The 14,154-nt window shown below is 39.9% G+C and overlaps 1 protein-coding gene across 1 annotated transcript in view; it reads left to right on the top strand.

The window, feature by feature from the left end:
- The first annotated feature begins 3,315 nt into the window (after nucleotides 1-3,315).
- cemip (cell migration inducing hyaluronidase 1) overlaps nucleotides 3,316-14,154 on the top strand; it is a 165,670-nt gene continuing 154,831 nt past the window's right edge. Inside the window, exon 1 of the mRNA XM_065249447.2 lies at nucleotides 3,316-3,450. The gene's annotated coding sequence lies outside the window, so the exon portion shown is untranslated. The remainder of the gene's footprint in view (nucleotides 3,451-14,154) is intronic.

Below are 14,154 nucleotides of genomic sequence, written 5' to 3'. Positions count from 1 at the left end.
ACTCAGGTCTAGTCCTAGCTTAAGCTAATCCTTGTACGGGAAACCGCCTCATAAACTTTTTTAAATTTTCCATCTTCTTTTGTTTTTATGCTTTTATGTTGGTCAGTTAAAGGAATAGTGCTTAGGAAGTACTCATTAGAGAAGTAACACCAATGACGGTAACACCAATGACGGTAACACCAATGACAATTTACAGAAAAAAAACTAACATTTTAACAAAATGGCTACCATTAGCCATGTGCTATTTCATCAGAGATGTAACAATCACATACTTGTTCAGTATAATTTTTATGTAAAGATCTATAAAAAAAAGAGTAACATTAATAGATATATTAGATATATATATTATATATATATTAGATATATCATGATATTTAGACAAATAAGGTAAGACATCTCACAAATCTTTTGCCTTCCTCCACTGACCTCTTGACCCATGAAAAAACTTCAAAGAGCTGATGCATTGTTTCAAAAGAGCAGTGCTTTGGGTAGGGTAACACCGATGACATAAATATGGTGGACGAACATTTATTTGATATTATTCATATTAATAGCGTATTTTTACCATTTCACTGTTGTAGTAAATTCATACAAGGTTAAAGGTAAATGTAAATTAGATTTGTTTTTTTAAAAAACATGGTTTTAAATAATAAGTACACCGTTCAACTTCCATGTATGATCAAAGGGACAGGGCAATTTTCAGAACCAGACATTTAAAAAAAGTAAAAAAAAAAGAAAATTAAATAAATAAACTCATCATTTTAAGGACAGTCTATATTTATTAAATATATATCATTATGGGATTATTGGAACCTTTTGAAAAGGTCCTAATATGTACCATTTGGGTACAGATATGTACCTTTGGGATTACAAAAGTTTACTTTTTGAAAAGCTACCGCCCCAGTGAGAACTTTAGTACCTTCATGTACCTTTTTCTGAGTGTAGTAGTGAATGTGGAAGACCTTATGCTAATATTTTGGATTTAATAAATGTTCTTTTTGGCCACAGAAGAATTCTGCAGTTCAAGTATAAAGTTTAAATGCATTTTAATTTAATATTATTATAAAATAATCTTTATATTATTATAGCTATTTGTTATATTATGAATTATTTGGTTTTGGACTGTCTGCAATTCTCCGGAGACACCAAAAATTATGGTCTGTGTGCTGATCAAATTGAATCGCATCAACCTCAGGGGCCATTAAACTTCACCTTTTTTCAGTAGCCGGGAGATTTGGCTAAGTGAACTCAGATGTCCTTACGCTTGACTGCAAAAACGAACAAGGTATTTGTGTCTCAGCAAGCCAGTGCAACACACCGTCAGCATCTCTGTGATAATCTCCATTCAGGAAAAACAACGCGCTTTTCAATTTTCATCACACGTTTAATGAGGCACTATGTGCATTTTTCTGTGAAAAAAAAAATGCTGATATAAATAGGAAAGCGATGGTTGTTCCAGTCTTTCCAAATCGTTTGGCGAATACCAAATAGCTACTTTCAACCTACATGCATGCAGCATCCTACATGGCATTTTAAAGTATCTGATCCATGAGAGCAATTTCAACTAGAGAGATTTATTTTAGATGTCTGCAAATATTAATGCATCATTCATGGATAGGATATCAAGACCCTGTGAAATTAAATGTGGCCACATCAGAGCATTCCTGAATTTTTATTTTTTTTATTTTTTATTTTTGGAAAAGCAACGGCATCTTTTTACTTTCGCTTTTTATTAAGACTTGCGTCTCAAAGAGAACAGCTTTGTTCCATTAACTGGGCAAACAGTAACTTTCCCTAAGGATAGATAAAAACTTTACCAAAAAGAGCAATACCCATTACATAGCTTTGTATTTTAATGTATTTTTAATTATATTTATGTTTGACAAGCCTTTCTTAATAGTAGTGAGAGAGGAAGATCTTGAGTTATGTTCATTAAATGTCATTGGAATTGGAATTATACAGACATGTCCGTTTCAATCAGAATTCATATTTGAAATACACCAGGATGTTAGATTGAATTTTAAATTCCAATTTGAATCCCAAAGGGATGCCAGTTTAATAAGTTAACAAGACTCGAACAATGGGAAGAGCGACCTCTATGGCTTAAAACTGATCACTGTCACAAAAAGTCAGTGCTGTGAGCATAAATGTAAGGATGGATGTTCTTTGCCCTCATGTGGCTCATTACCCTGCTATCATGAACTCTGAAAATCTGAACTTTGAAAATTATATTTCTCATTATGTGACCCTTTTAATCTCATATAACTCAAACCTCATTTAAATCCTTATAAAAGTTATGGAAATCCAGAGACACAGAATTGCTGGCACTGCATGCAGCCAAATAATTTTGTAATATTATATAGCAATTTTAAATCTCCTGAATTATTACATTTAAAAGATGTTCAAAATATACCCGATCTAATAAGTAGAGATGTTCCACACATACAGTAAATCTGATATATTGCCTGACGCATGTGCGTTGTCACGGTTACGCGTCTGTGTAACTTCCGGTCTCTGTTTGTTTAATGCTCTGACTGAACACTGGAACAAATATCTCGTCGAAAATAACAAATGTTTTGGTTTCCTAAAGACGGGGAAAACGATGATCATGGCTCATCGCTATTTGAAAAGAGGTTTGGGAGCCGATCTCTATAAGATTGCATACATTATATAGGCTAGTATAAATTTTACACAGTAATGTTAGCTAGGGGTAGTTTTAAAAACAGTCTGCTTGTTTTTTTTTAGCTTGTTATCAAAAATAAACCACTCTAAAATGACTTTTCTGAGTTTACCTTAAGTTATGTTTGTTTCATGAAAGTCGTTATGTATGTTTTACTGCTGAAACCGTATTTTGAATCTCCTGAAGTATTAACGTTAAGTTTAAAAGAAGTCAAAGATGTTCATACATCTATAGTAAATTTGATATATAGCTTTATATGAGCTTGTGTGTTTTACATATATTGGAATATATCAGATTTCTCTATGGGATATATTCACATTGATGACGTTTCAAACCTGTAGACAAAGCTACCTGAACGTGTAATAATAGATTATATAACATTAGAATAGAATATAATAGAATTGTGACGTGATACGTCATAAATCACGAGCAACATGTTTATTGTATTCACTAAGGTCTTTTCACGTGACGGTATAATCACTTTTATGATGTATGGCTTCACTGGGAACGGCAGGTACCGTACATTGACTCGTTCAACCACACCTAGTGACCAATCATCGCCCAGCGAGCGTGTTTTCAGAATTAGCCGACCAATCGGGTGCCAGAGAGAGAGAGAGCTCGTGTTGTAAACAGTTGAAAGCAGGAGACTGGAGCTTTGTATAAATACCAGTGTGGCGCGCGCTGTCATCTGAACTTGTGGTGTAGCCTAGAGACCGGCGTTCATCAGCTGCGCACTTTTTCCCCGCGGAGGTGACAACTACATGCTACAGGTTGAACCTTTATCTTTGTGGATTTTGAGCAACGATGTCACTGTTTGCTTTACTTTAAACGATGCGTAAAGCGATGTCAGTCACAGACAAGTGCGCTTTGATTTGTTCTCGCATTTCTTTTACCTGCCTGGTGCGTCTTTTGGTCGTTTCATCTCATCCGTTACCCGCTCTTGCACTTTATCTGCCATGCTTATTTTCGCAATGGCAGCAAATTGGAGAATTCCTGCCGGGGGAAGACACCTCTCACATACGCTTACTGTAAACGCGCACTGAATGAATGGACAAACTCGACCGAAACCACCGTTTCCAAATGCAGAAAAAGCAGGTCGAGTGAGCTATTGTTCGACGAGTGTTTGTGGCGACATGTTTCACCTGTGCAAGTTCAGGCATAAAGGGAATTAACAGAGCGCGTGCATTGCAGGCGCGAGTACGCGTGTCGCGCGATGGTCCATGTGGAGCCGGAGGGCGCGCGGCATCTTAAACACCGGCTCGCATCAGATGCTCGAGATGATCTGATCTCTAACATCCAAATTACTGTTGTTTAAAGAGAGAAACTTTAAAATTCACATTTAAATGCTCAAATAAAAACGTGCTATGACTCTGTTTTAGAGTATATAAATTTATTGTTGTATGATAATATGCAATAATGTAATGCAGTATACAAGAGTTAGTATAGTATGGTGAAGTGTTGTAAGCGAGAGAGTATAATGCATCATAGTTTTTTGTGGTTTAGGGTAGTGTGCTATATTATAGTATACCTTTAGGTTTCAATTGCAGGTCATTTCAATTATCTCCAAGCACCTGGAAATTAGGAGAACAGAAGGACACAAGTTTCAACACATTTCATCATCATCATCTCTTCACTTTCAAGGTATGTAACTGTTTTGTTGTCCCCTACTTTGCATCTTAAAGATACACAAGTCCATCTGTAGTGTGATTTTTTACTGGAATGAGTTCAGCATTTAAAACCAGCATGATGATGCTCCCTTTGTTGTGTCTGTTGAGCAAATCGAGCATCGTTGTAATATTCACATCCCACCAAAAGCCATCAGGTTGTTTGCAATGCAACGCTAAGGCTATCCAAGTGTTAGAAGCATCACCCGGGTATCATGAGTGCCATGCTGCAAATACTGAGAAACAGATCATTCCTGGCATGCATCTGCTCCTTCTTATAGATGAGCATAAAAGTTCATCTCAGTCTGCGTTGCGTCCAAACAATGCCCACTGGCAACAAGTTGTTTTTGTGCCTCTGTGAAATTACAGCCCCTCATACGTGGTGCCCAGCAAGTGGGCACTTTTATTTTCAAGCCCCATTTATCAACCACTAAATGGTGTGTGAAATTGTAAAAGGCAGTGATTTCTCTCCCGAGCCTCGCCGGTAGTGCGGGTGGGTGTTTATGGGTCCTCATTTTATTGTACTCCCGAAACAGATATTTTAAAACCTTGTTGCATGTGAAGCCAAACTTGAACTGTCTTTCTCCCTGGCATGCATTTTTGAACGCGATCCAGCGTTGGCGCTCCCCAAGACTTGGATATTTTATAGCGAGCTCTCAGCTAGTTGTAACTTGTGTTTTCTAGGAAATCTGGCAATGGGAAATACATGCTAAAGTGTTGGTTATTTTAAGCTGTTCATTAAACACCTCTGAGATGCAATGACTGGCTTCAGGCTGACCTAGTTGAGGACAGGTGGAGGCTGACAGATGTCCTGTTGCTGTGTGTGTGTGTGCTTATGTAGTTTCTAGGTGTTCACCTGATGCAATGGCTGTTTGAAAAAGCTAGACTGTATAATTAAGATGCCTAAGATGCCTCTTTGTGTACTACTTACGTTCTTTGTGCAAGAAATCAATGCACTAAGCTTGTGAAAAAATATACATTCAACATGAAATTCAATCCATACTGAAAGTATCATTAAAACTGTTGCATAAAATAAAAATGTTATCCAATTTTTTTATTTCCTGTAACACATACTGTACACTGTAAAAAATGCTTATGTTTCTTAGTAGATTTAGCGAAAATAAATAAATTAATCTGTTAAGAAAATGTAATTCTTGTTTTAATCAAAATTTGAGTTAAAAATCACATAAAAATGTGAGAAATTTGAGTAATTCTAAATTAACACATTATTGAGTATTTCAACTTAATTGTATCATGTACAATCCACTCAAATGTGAAAAAAACCTTGATAATGTTATGTTGGAACTACATTAATGATTTTGGTATAACTAAGGGGGCGTGCACACCAAAGCTTTTATGCACGCAACCGGTACAGCACCTGTTTTCATTTGTTTCCAATAGAAGTGCGACGTTTTTAAAAAAAGCAGCTAGCGGATTTTTTTCGCGCTTAGTGGTTTTTCTGCATTCGGCGGTGGGCATCGAGAGTTGAAAGAGATTCAACTTTGGGTAGAAAGCCCCACTCGTCAATGTCAGTTCTCACACGGCCGTCCAATCACAGTGGAGGAGGGGCGGGACAAGTATCACATCATCCAGCCGCCTCAAATCTCAAGTGTCACAGCTTCCAAAGGACTCAGCTGAAGAAAGCTGGCGCTCAGCTGAAAAAAACCCCTGGCATTCGGCGTCCTCCAGGCATTTTCAGCCATGTAAAAAAGCTTTGGCGTGTCCCGCCCCTAAGGGGGCGTGCACACACCAAAGCTTTTATGCTTGCGGCCGGTGCATGTTTTCAATGGAAGCTTGCCATTCTTCAAATAAGCCAGCAGCTAGCGTTTTTTCCGCACTGAAAACCGGCGCTTGGCGTTTTTTCCGCACTCGGAAAACTTTGGGTGAAAAGGTCCGCTCGTCAATGGCAGTTTAAACACGCCCGTCCAATCACAGAGGAGGAGGGGCGGGACAAGTATCACAACAACCAACCGGCTCACAGCTGAAGTATCACAGCTACCAAAGTGCTCGGCTGAAAAAAGAAGCTGGCAATTGGTGTCCTCCAGGCATTTTCAGCCGTGTTTAAAAGTTTTTGTGTGCACATCCCCTAACGGTATTCACATGGGACGAAAGCGTTAACGCTTGATGGAAGCTTGTCTAAAGCGTGGCCAACAGCCAATCAAAGTGGCTTCAACACATGATCCGGTCTTCCATAAACTTAATGGCTGGCTCTGTCTAGGTTATTTGCATAAGGTGGTCTGATTGGCTGACACACGCGTTGCTGCTTGAAAAGTTGAGAAATAGTCAACTTCTGCCGCGAGCAACGGCACTGACGCGCGCCGACGGATCCACAATTCAGTTTGGCAACGCATTATGTCACCCATTAAAAGTGAATGGGAAGCATTAAAGCTTACACCCCATGTGAATGTACCGTAAGGGGGCGTGCACACCAAAGCTTTTAAACTCTGCTGAAAACACCAGGCAGACGCCGAACGCCAGCTTTTTTCAGCCGACTGCCAGCTTTCTTCAGCTGAGCGCTTTGTTTGCTGTGAAACTTCTGCTTTGTTTATCTGGCATTGAACGATGAGCTGGTTGGTTGTTCATTTGATATGTTGTATGTTTATATATTTCAAGAAGAACAATTTCTGGAAGCTTTTGTTAAAATCATGAAAAATGCTGCTCTGCTGGCAACTTAAAAAAAAAAACCTTGGCGGGGAAAGATATCAAAACTCTTTGGTCATTTTTGAGCGCAATGCTTAAAGTCTATTTAGATTCAATGGATTGGGCTAAGCTATGCTAAAAGTGGTACCGCCAGACCCGGAGATCGGCCGAATGGATTCCAAAACGATAAAAATCTAATGTTTCACTCTAGGGGAGCTGGAAAATGAACCTTGTCAGTAAAATATCGCACAGCTGGGAAAAGCTCTTAACCAATCAGATTCAAGAACCAGAAAGAACTGTTGTAGAATAGTTTGTAATGCACCGTAAAGCATCTGTGCCAAATGCATAAATGTCAGATGTTCCTATAGAATAAAGCACAAAAGTTATTTTACAGGTAACATTTATGCATTTGGCAGACACTTTGATCCAAATGACATAGTGCTCTGATCAGTATGTGTATACCCCGAGGTTCGAAACCCATTACATTGGCGCTGCTGACTCAATGTCTACCAATTGATTCACAGGAACATGGTTTGATTCCTAGCTCACAACAGACATATAGATAAGCGCTATACCTCCAATGGACTGTAGAAACGTGTCTGCCAATTGTGTGAATGTAATGAATCGCTGGCTTAGCAACATGCCAATATCAGACTCCATTGAAATCAGTCATGAATTGAATCTCCTGCACAATCTGCCTATTAAGAGCATTCGGTTACTTCTGAGGCTCAATTTGGGTTAAGATGCTTCTCAGAAAGTCTCACTAGGTTTTGAAATAGAGCCATAGAGACTGTGTATTCCCCGTTTCTATCATCTCTGTCTCTCATGTCGTACATTTATCTTTCTTTCATCCTCTCTCTCGCCTCTGGGTGAAAACTAGTTCTGCGTTGTAAAGTGCACACAGGGTGGGTGTAACCACAGTCCACACCTGGCCACACCAGATAAAACCCTTGAAATATCACTGAAAACTATTGACAGAGTGCATGATGTCACCTTATCAACTATGACTCGGGTGTCACAAGCTTTAGTTGGTAAAATGTCATACAGAACTGGTTCCCAGAGCATCAAACCCCTCTTGTTTATTTAAAGGAAAAGATCAACCCAAAATGTAAATTTGGTCATTGTTAGTCATCCTCATTCTGTTTCAAACCTATATTATGGAGAACAGTGCTTAAATAACCTCCCAAGCTGCTATTTTGCATAAAGTGACTATTCATTGTGACACTGGCAGTTTTAACCATAAAAGTAATCTAAATGACTCATGTGCTAGGCTATATTTAAAGTCGTGTGATAGTAGTGTGCAGAACGACGATATTCACAGAAAATCTTTCGCTTTACCGTATCTCGCAAATCTCATTCTGAATCTGCAAACATGTGATGCATTTGTTTATTGAGAACAACATAAGGGGCAGTAAATAATGAAAGAACGTTAATTATTAAGTGAACTAAAGGGTAAAAAATGGTCCCTAGCTGTCACTGGGGTGGTACCCTTTCATTAAGTACGCCTTTGCATCTAAAGGTCATATTAGTACCTCAGAGGTATATACTGGTACCAAATATATTCACCCTAAAAATGGGTTATTTTCAACCCAGCATTGGTTCAAAAAGAGACGAGCACAGCTGTTGGGGAAAATTTTTATTTTTGGCGCATTTTTTGACCATTTCTTTTACCTTTTATAGACGGAAAATGAGGATGCTGTCACATTTAGTCTCGTATCAGCACTGTCTTCATCTCCTTTGTGAACGTGTGTGTGATTTTATTGTCGTGTGAGCATGTGGCCCGCCGCAGTCGGGGAATTTGCGGTGTTCATCCACATAATGTCATGACACTTACCTCAGCTCATTTCCATGTAAATGAATAACTGTCCGGGTTCTGAAAAATTGACATAAATATTGAAAACCGGGAGAAGATGGCAAGCGAATGTAGTGATTTAGATCTACAAATGGTCCATCTCCTTTTATCAACGAGTTGAAATCAATTAAATGTTTGAATGAAGATGACGTTTAAGCTTAGTAGATGGCTTTATTTATGTTTAACTGAATAGTTCGAAAATTCTGTCATTATTTTCTCACTCCCATGTTGTCACAAACCTGGATAAATGTATTTGTTCTGATGAACAGGAAGCAAGATATTTTGAGGAAGTTTGTAACCAAATTCCCTGAGTCGGGCCGAGTACCAAAACACTTGTAGCCAGTCAGCAGTAAGCGGCGTGTCTACTAACCAACATCGTTGCCTGGGTTGTGTATGTGTGGGGCGGGTCTATCAAAAGAAGGTCCAGATTCTATTAGGGTAGGGGCGTGTTTGTTTAGGTGATTTCAAATGTCAACATTGGCTTTCAGAGATCATGCACCCCGCCTTTAAGCTGAAATTGGAGGGTGTAGATTTGTTAGTTAGTTGATAGGAAATTTGAGAAATAAATTAGTTTTTTGCTTACAGGGTATAAACGGTTAAGTTATGTGCCTTACAAAGCATGCCACGGCGTACACACAACAGCACGCTTACAAGATCGAAGTGAATTACCCTCATGAAACGTCTCACCTTGATCATAATCAAAGCTGGCAGCTTAAGGAACCCGTGGGTGTACGTTCATTACTTAAGACCAAAGAGCCCTCAGATTCATTTCAAGGTTATGAACATGCAGGTGGATACTGACAGCACCATATCTCTCGATCTCCGAATAATCTCCTGGTCTACGAGCGAACAGCAGGTTTGTCAGGCCTGACACCTGTCAAAGCCAAAGTAATTCATTGGCGTCTTTTTGAACGTAGGGCGTCAGATGTTACCGATAAATTAGTTAAATGAAGAGGCTTGTGGAATAACAAAGCTCCAAAAAATCTGATTTTTCAAAAAATCAAGACAAAAACGCCTTAGTCGTTTGATGACTCCTATAGTCATATTTTTACAGATTTATGCACCTTAATGTCGAAAGAGGTTGTAAAACTAACCCCCAATTTGTCGCAAAGCCGGTTAAATGAAGTGGAATGTAAACTAGAGACACAAGAAAATAATTGGTGACTACCAATGAGTGTGCCAAACAGGAACAAACACCTGCTCCAGGCCCCTAATGTACTGTTGTTCTGGGAAAGACAGCGAAAATGCCGCATGAACCTGTAATATTACAGACAGTAGTTTTCCCTCTGGGCATCTGTAGCAGAAGAATTGTGTTGCATGCTGGGTCGCAAACTGTCGTATTGCTTTCCCCCGTGCTTGGCAAATGGGCCCTTGAGGGGTCTTCGCGACCCAGGACGTGGCGTTTTTGAAAAGTGTGTCGTCCCTCTTATCGCCTCTTCTTCTGCGGATGGATGGGGTTGAAGCACTGCCTTCTGCTGACAGGTAGAAATGAAGCTATATGTCTTAGGACACGCTGACCATCAACAAGTGTGAGTTATATGTCTGTCTATTGTCCTGGCATCTTAGCGGTGTGCTTTTAGAGATTTCAAGAGCTTCGGTGGCTGACTTATAAATAACAATGCTGGATAGATAGAGGAGAGAATTCAACAATAGGAGAGATGGCTTTTCTCATGTGACTCTGTTGTGCGTTGATTATTGGTTTATTTTGGTAAAAGCGTCTGATCTGTAATTTCGGCTGTATCCTGATAAACAACAACAGGGGTTTGTTCATTAGGAGTCGTATTGAGGCAGATGTAGTCAAATGGAAATCTGAATTGATTGAGTTTTAAGCCCAACCGGTGTTAAAATGGTTGCAGTGATGGCCACAAAACCATAATAAGATTTTCTGTTTTGATTTTGATTGGTTTATTGTCAATCAATGCTTTCAAGGGGTTAAGGTCTCGCCGGTTATATAACTACAATATGTGAACAAAAAGCATTTCTGTCAATTAACAGCTATTCAAAATTAGTAGGGCTGCGTAACGATTAATCACAACAAATCCATTTCACATCAAAGTTTGGTTTGCTTGGTTGGGGTAAGTGTTTTTAACTTTTAAATAAACTTTTGTAGAGTTCGAAGTTGTTCTGAAGGCCATCTGGCCTTTAAATTGTAAAAATGAGCTGGAACTGATGTACTCTCAACTAAAGGATTATTAGGAGCACCTGTTCAATTTCTCATTAATGCGATTATCTAATCAACCAATCATATGGCAGTTGCTTCAATGCATTTAGGGGTGTGGTCCTGGTCAAGACAATCTCCTGAACTCCAAATGTCAGAATGGGAAAGAAAGGTGTTTTAAGCAATTTTGAGCGTGGCATGGTTGTTGGTGCCAGACGGGCCGGTCAGAGTATTTCACAATCTGCTCAGTCACTGGGATTTTCACGCACAACCATTACTATGGTTTACAAAGAATGGTGTGAAAATAGAAAAATATCCAGTATGCGGCAGTCCTGTTGGTGAAAATGCCTTGTTGATGCTAGAGGTCAGAGGAGAATGGGCCGACTGATTCAAGCTGATAGAAGAGCAACTTTGACTGAAATAACCACTCGTTACAACCGAGGTATGCAGCAAAGCATTTGTGAAGCCACAACACGCACAACCTTGAGGCGGATGGGCTACAAGAATTTGGTGTAAACCGAATGAGAACATGGATCCATCATGCCTTGTTACCACTGTGCAGGCTGGTGGTGGTGGGGTAATGGTGTGTTTTCTTGGCACTTTAGGCCCCTTAGTGCCAATTAAGCATCGTTTAAATGCCACGGCCTACCTGAGCATTGTTTCTGACCATGTCCATCCCTTTATGACCACCATGTACTCATCCTCTGATGGCTTCTTTCAGCAGGATAATGCACCATGTCACAAAGCTCAAATCATTTCAAATTGGTTTCTTGGACATGACAATGAGTTCACTGTACTAAAATGCCCCCCACAGTTATCAGATCTCAACCCAATAGAGCATCTTCGGGATGTGGTGGAACAGGAGCTTCGTTCCCTGGATGTGCATCCCACAAATCTGTATCAACTGCAAGATGCTATCCTATCAATATATATATATTTTAATTCCCAAAAAAATGCACCTGCTGTGGATGACACATTAGTTATATAAGCACTCCTTAAAACTTTAAACTGAAGCCGCTTTCCCCAGAGTGAATCTAGCATCTGCTTGTTCCACTTAGCTGGATAGTTAAATGTGCTTCATATATTCATTTGTAACCCCTAACCCTTGAGGGCACTTTAAGGTCTCATAATATATAGCAGCTGGCAGAAGACAAAGGACTAAATATAGCCAATGCACTGAATCTTGTTGTGTTAGCTGGCTGTGTAACTGTCTGTGCAACATTTCTCGACAAAGTTGCGTTATAATGATATAGATGTCAAATATGTCCTTGTGAGTAACCTAAATATAAAGCGTGTACGTCTCGCTGTCCGTCGTGATGACTACATACTGTAAAAAGCGGAAAAAAGAAACACACAAAGCATTTGACGCAATACTCAACCTGTCATCAAAGAAAGCAACTCGCTAACTTTAGTCATTTATCACGCAATACACGCAAATAAACACAGTGTGGCACGCCCACTTCTCATTTGCCTGTCAAACAGACCAATCAACAACATTAGGAAACATCTGCAATATGGGAATTTGTTACGAATTGAATAGCTCATGAGAGAATTTCTAATTATCCGCTAATGGCAATAATTCACATAGTTTCAGATGTCTTTGAATTTCTTGGTAATGCAACTTTTTGAATACAAGATGCGTCAGTGGTAATTGTCTCTCCGTGGTGACAAAGTGGTTTATTTTCCATTAGGGGGTGATGATAACATCAAGGGAGCACATTTACCATGCTTGTTTTCCCTTCAAATTTCTGCCTGGGCGTTGAAAACCCCTGCATGGGCGATAAAAGTGTGTGAATGACAAATCGCTTCAAATCGCTAATGTTTCTCGGGTGTATGCCGATTGTGCGTATGGGTGTCCACCGCGGCGACACGCCCGTTTATCAAATGTATCCGAGCTGTTAATGTGTGCCAGCGTCTACTCCATCCAAGTTCATTCTTCACTGAAGGCCACAGATTGCCTGTTTTCCTCAGGGAAGTTATTACAGACAGGGTCAAAGGTGAATTGTGTCTTGCTTCAGATGGCATTGTGATACTTTACTGTCTGGAGCGATCCACACAGAAGTTCAGGCAAAGAAAGCAATACTATTGCAAAAGGCGACATTAGTTATGAATGACAAAATCGTTTTTAGGTGGTCTGAACGACTGCAAATTAGACATGCGAAATATACCCTATAGTGAGATTGTCCTATCGGCAGCCTGTGAGATTGCTAGTATCAGGGGGCGGGGCATTCGTTTACTCAATTAATTATTTGATCATTTTTTTACTCATTATGACAAGCCACTGGTTTGGTAGACAAGAACAAAAGTGAATTTACTCTAAAGGGGGTCGCACAACGGATGCGCAGCTCAGTGCCGCGCAGCGCCGTGTCGAGTCGCGTCTAGGACAACTCGGAGGTATTGTACACCGGAAGAGCACATTAAATAGTCCGAGCTTAGTGAGATAGCGTCTACTTCAAAATATACGTTAGCAGCCAATGTTAATCGTTAATGATTTGGAAGAAATATGATGTTATTTAATGTTAAACTATGTGAATGGCACTCTGTGGCGCGACAGGGATTTGAGCAACTTCCTGAGTCGTAGCTGGGCACCGCGGACAGGCGCCACCAGTGTGCGTATACTCATAGAAAGCAATGTGTTTGATTTTTTTAGAACGGCGCAGCGCTGAGCTGCGTGTCCGGTGTGTGACCCCCTTAAGGGGGCATGTACACCAAAACGTTTACAACCGCGGCTGGCGAATGCTTTGAATTGTTTTCAATAAAAGTGCTGCGCTTTTAAAAAAACGGCGAGGATCGGCGCTTGGCAGCATGTGGCGGGTTTTGTCAGCATGAAGCGTTTTTGAAAAGCACGGCACATTATTCAACAAATAAGTAAATGAGTAAACTTTTACCCCGCCCCCTGATACTATCATGTATCACAATCTCACAGGCTGACAATAGGACAATCTTACTGTAGGGTATATTGCACCAGCCTAATTTGCAGTCGTTCAGACCACCCAAAAAACGATATTGTCATTCCTAGCTGTCACAAAAACGCACATGTGCCCAGAGTTTAAAAATGTTCAACTTCGGGTAAAACGCTCAGCTCGTCAGTGTCACTTTTCACTCAGCCGTCCAATCACAGTGGAGAAGGGGTGGGACAAATATTACAACAACCAATTGG

Source organism: Paramisgurnus dabryanus, chromosome 2 (assembly GCF_030506205.2).
Source record: "Paramisgurnus dabryanus chromosome 2, PD_genome_1.1, whole genome shotgun sequence".
NCBI lineage: Eukaryota > Metazoa > Chordata > Actinopteri > Cypriniformes > Cobitidae > Paramisgurnus > Paramisgurnus dabryanus.
Note: the sequence above shows the minus strand (reverse complement) of the source record. Positions and strands in the feature narration are given on the sequence as shown.